The following is a 5,587-nucleotide window of genomic DNA, read 5'->3' on the forward strand; positions in this document are numbered from 1 at the left end:
TCTGTGCTCTCTATCTGCCACAGTGAATGTGTTAATAGACTATACAATTTATGCTGTACAATTTTTTTTATTTTTACTTCAAACTTATGTACAGTTTTATTCTTTCATTCTTAACAAGAAAAATGGTCTTCAGAATGATATGACGACAATAGAATCATTGACATTTGTGATAATCTAAACCACCAAATAATAAAAAAACCAAATGACAAACCGAATTACAGTACATTATAAGTATTTCATATTATAGTAGCTATAGTTAAGTTATGTTTTTATATCTAAAAAGTAATAATTTAATGATGAGTTAAAAACTATCTTTGTGTTTTTTATTACGTATAACAAAGCGGTGTAAGACTTACAGGTATTTCTTATTATTATGAAGGTTAAACTTGTCTGACAGCTTGTAGCACAAATAACGTAAGTCCATCATCATTGTAGTTGCGGACATTACTCAAATGCGACACAAATGATTTTAATTTGTTTGAATTAATTTTAAACAATATTGTTATGATACAGGGTGGGGCAGAGAAACTTGCTTATTAGAACTGGGCACCATGAAGTGATTGCTTTCCCTAGGACATCTTGTCTCCATAAGAGTTGATCTGCATTGGTCAGCACGGTTAACTGATTTAAGCCCTTGTGATTATATTTTATGGGAGCTATCTCAAATCAGTGGTTTATAATAATTGTCCCAGGACCCTGGCTCCACTGAAAAAAAGATTTTTCAAGTTATCGCCAATATGCCAGTCAGTATGTTTGAAAAAGATGAACAAAACTTTAGAGTCCTATTAGCGCAGTGTATTGACAACAACAAATGTCATCTGCCTGATGCCATATTCAAAAAATAAAATTTAAATGTTATATTTTATGATATAAAAAGAATTAAATATATATCTTCATTACTTTCTTTTCAGTTTAATTTCTAAATAAGCAAGTTCGTCTATCATACCCTGTACATTAAAAACAGTTAGCTGTAATTAATTATAGATAACTAAAATTAGAATCTTTTTGTATTCAATAGTTAAGATATTTCTAATTGATAATTTAGTTTGCTGATTTGATTATCATAGTTGGCAATCTATTATACAGCAGAAAAAAATATATATAACACTTTATACACAGACTAAATATATTATACTTTATGAAATTCATAGAGACCATGTAAAACCTACAAATAGCCTATCAGCACATATTTTTAGAATTTCTGATAGAGACGCTTCCATGGATTAAGAAAGTTTTATTATTATTAATTATTGATTTAACATCTTTATCATTGAAAGGAATTCAATTATTACTTTAAACTAAATGAAACTATAAAAACAATAAGTGCAACTCTCTAGCATTTAAGGTTAACTGTTACTATAACACAAATAGATCCTTACTTCTAATTTTAAATTGTCTGAAGCTAGAAAAACAGTGAAGCTATAAATTGAATAAATAATAATTTGGGGCTACAGTATAATAAGCGACCACCAACACAATTGGATGATTATCGATACTATTGAATATAACGTTTTAACTATAGATATTCATTCATAAATAATCATTACCAGTTTTCTTTATTTAGACTAGTGACGTCATTACCAGCTGTTGTTATTTAATTTATGTAGGAGAAGGCTAGTGACAACGATAGGCACAATGGCAATGAATATGCTGATATTGGCTCAAAATAATTTTATAAACACTGAGCAATGTTTTAAATGGTTACAATATAATGACCTTGTTCCTTTAAATTCAAACTATCCAGTTTGTATTGACAAGATGTAAACTAGAATGAAAGGTGAAAATCACAAGAAAAGTAAGAACAAACATGATGTATCTAAAAACGATCTTGAGAAGACTTTTGTTGAACATTCTAAATTTGGTATTATGAACATAATGAATAATCGTGTATTATTTTAAGTAGAAATCAAACAAACTATGACTTTTAATTATTAATGAATGTACTTTAGACGGCATCAATACCTGCAGAAATGCCATTTCAGATTGGCTAAAGTAATTGTAATTACTACACTGTTCAAACGTCGTTTAAATATATAGTTTAGTTATTTTATGCAATATGGAGAAAATAAATTTATTTTACATATAAAAGTATAGCTTCAACATAATATGATTTTAAAGGCATAAAACAATTCAGTTCGCTCAAAATTAATTCAATGTAAAATTGTGTTTGAAAATACATTTAAAATTAAAATCATGTGTTCTGTTATTGAATAATGGCGGCAAGAACAGGGACGTACGTGTCTTCTATGTTTCACAAGCAGTCATGTTTATCCTTGAAAATACATAAGGTTATTAAATGTTATTATTTTTTTTGTAGTTATATTAAATATATACTATATTTTAATTTGTAAAATTATATTAATATTTATATGTTTAAGTTCTAAGATTAAAAACAAGCAAAATTATATTGTTCTTTGAAATATCTATTACGTTATTTGGTCTGACATTTTGTTTTTAGTCTTTGAGAGTTTGCTTTCAGTCTTTTGGATAGTCATGAATATATTTGAATCATTCCATAATCATAGTCCGATTGTGTTGGTGGCCGCTTATTAAACTGCAACCTAATTTGGAGCAGCAAACTAAAAATTTATTTTGGTCCAGTTTTGTACGATCTGTAGATCTAAAATTTGATCAATGCAAACATAAAAAAAAAAAACAATAGCCGATAATATATATATATATATTAAAGACCATTTTTAAGCTTCGCTAAAAGATTGTTTTAAATGAAATGAAATGAAAAATGTTTTTATTAGAGGCGTAGTTAGGACTATAAAGTCCTCTTTACCACTTAACCTCGAATTTAGAAGGTAGTTAGTTAGGTAGGTAGTTATATATATACTACTTCTTTCGATTCTACTGAAGTTAAATTCTAAAAATTTTAAGTTACCTTCTAAATTCGAGGTTAAGTGGTAGAGAGGACTTTATAGTCCTAACTTCGCCTCTAATAAAAACATTTTTCATTTCATTTAATTTAAAACAATCTTTTAGCGAAGCTTAAAAATGGTCTTACACTACAGTATAAAATGACCACCCCATTTCTAAAGTTAAGGGCACTCAATGTTGCAGCCCTACCATAGACTACTGATTAAACCATTTAACCTAAAGTTGGCCTATCTAGATTTTTGGCCTAATTAAATTACTATAAAAATGTAACCTACTTTCCATATATATATATATATATATATATATATATATATATATATATATATATATATTTATATGGCCAAATAATTTTCATTACTTGATCAAAGAGATTAAATATATTTCTTTCTACCTTTAAAAAAATATTTTGGGCCTTAATCACAATCAGCATACTCCACAGGACATGTGTACTAGAAAAGAGCATATACTTGATTACTGATAAAAAAAACGTTACTTCAAAATCCTATCAAAAATTGTATATAGGCCTAATATAAAGGAAATAAAAGTAAGTTTTAGATATACGAATAGTACATGATTACAACAAAATTTTCATTATTTAATTTCTACTTCATTATACTTGACTCGACACTAAAAAGGCTGATTACCTGGGAACTAGATATATTCCTACAAAATTAATTGTAAAAGTTCCATCAAATTGTACTTTTTATCACACGCATAATATACTTGTAACAAATGAGGTTAGGACTTGACAGACTTCAGATGTGGAAGGACCCGTAAGTGGGCACGTCATGGATTGACACGTCATTCACACAGCTGATGTGATCCTGAAGCTGCTGGCAGAGAACTTAGCTAATACTAAATGATTATATTTATATTCTATATGCATGCAACTACAAAATCTTCAACATATCGATACAATTTTATTTTTATATATGATTTGGCAGAGTCTCAGCCAAACTACTCGTAGATTGTCTAAGAATATAATCAGAACAAACATATCAACTTTTTTATTATTCATTCTGAACAAGAAGCTGAGGAAACCCCTTGTCGCATTTAGTTCTTAAAGGAAAATTTTACTAACACGTCTGAAAAGCTTAAACATATAATTTTAAACGAAAATTTTAGAAGAAATATCCAGTCATATATTTTATCTTACTATGTTTAACCTTAAAGTGGTAATAGAAGTTAGTAGTGATACATTGTACAACATATTTTCAGTGAACCCTGGGAGTTTTTGACGTTCTTCAAAATACTGCTAAAACATATCTTCATTCAATGTAGAATGCTAGAGTGGAATTGAACAGTCCCTTATAAGAACGTTGGAGTGATGTAATGTCGGCAATAAATTAATGATTTTGAATACGAGCTAATAATAACGGATTGATTTAATGGACGAGTAGCTATAAATTTATTGTTTTAGTGACAAGTTGGTACACACTTTTGAAGTGAATGAATTCAAGAAATAAGGTGTATTAACATCCAATTCCAAGCTTTGCTTATCTTAAGCTTAACAAATTAAAGCACTCATAGTTGATAATAAACTAATGCAAAACGTGTAGGTTTAAAATCTTAAAGAATTAAACCGTTTACATTGCTGATCCTGAGCTAAAAGTGACTATGACATGAAAGAAAAGGGGTTATATGATGAAACTAATTAAGAAACACAACAGAAATACAATTCTGATTTTGCAACAAAAGGACGACTTAAATACAATTTGTCACCCCACTCTTGATATCCCGTTGTTGGTCGAACTAAATGTCAGGTGAACGATCATCTCATACAGTTTTCAACTGTATTGATCCCACCGTGTATTAAAAATAAAAATATTACTACTCAGACATAAAGAAGATAACCGCACAATATTTGCATATTACAGTTTCAATAAATAAAAAAAAACAAACAGGAAAGCAAGCTAAAGCACTGTATAGACAATAATAATATGTTCTGAAAGAGGAAATTTCATTTTTACGAAGTTTGAAAATAGTTGAGATTTATGTAATACTTGGTCAGGTTTAGATCACCTCAACTTAATTTATCATAAAGGATTAAACTGTATTCCTTCGCATTTAAATGAGAGCTTTGGTCATTGTAGTATATGGTGAGAAAACATTCAGTAGGTTCTCTATGTTCAATTTAAAAAGGAAATCACGAAAAACCAACCATAGCTGAAGACAGACTTAATTACTTGATGTTGTCGAGTACTAAGCATCAGTTCGCAAATAAACTGTACTAATGATTGCACTGTAATTAAGGCTAGGAAAAGCTTATTTGGTTTCAAAGCATAGATAAAGTTACTTTTATAAAATCAAAGTGATGCAAATCGAACATGACTAGGTGATAAATACCTTATTAAGATACTATCCATATAACTGGACATTAACGATACATTTGTATTCTAAATTAGTTTATTTTGAAAACTTAGACATAAATTATATTTTTAACTCTTTGTACCTTTTTGGAGACTACAAGACAAAACTATGCCCTGGGCCATAAATAGTCTTTGCGTGACCCTAATTGTTTATTGTTGTTTACTATACCATTGAAGATTGCAATGACAATTATCCAGTTATAACTGCCCAGAAAAGATTAAAAAGTATATATATACTTAATAAAAGATATTTTTACTTTGAATTTTAATGATTTTTATCCTAAATGTCCTATGAATTGTGTTGTATAAGATTACGTGTATGAAAGTTTATATTT

The 5,587-nt window shown here is 28.5% G+C and overlaps 1 protein-coding gene across 2 annotated transcripts in view; it reads right to left on the reverse strand.

Moving 5' to 3' along the window:
• The window catches only part of LOC124352831 (protein transport protein Sec23A), a 31,372-nt gene extending 27,693 nt beyond the window's left edge, over positions 1-3,679 (reverse strand). For both annotated transcript variants that reach the window (XM_046802530.1, XM_046802529.1), the window contains exon 1: positions 3,528-3,679. The gene's annotated coding sequence lies outside the window, so the exon portion shown is untranslated. The remainder of the gene's footprint in view (positions 1-3,527) is intronic.
• Between the last annotated feature and the right edge of the window lie 1,908 nt (positions 3,680-5,587).

This window comes from Homalodisca vitripennis, chromosome 1, assembly GCF_021130785.1.
Source record: "Homalodisca vitripennis isolate AUS2020 chromosome 1, UT_GWSS_2.1, whole genome shotgun sequence".
Classification (NCBI taxonomy): domain Eukaryota; kingdom Metazoa; phylum Arthropoda; class Insecta; order Hemiptera; family Cicadellidae; genus Homalodisca; species Homalodisca vitripennis.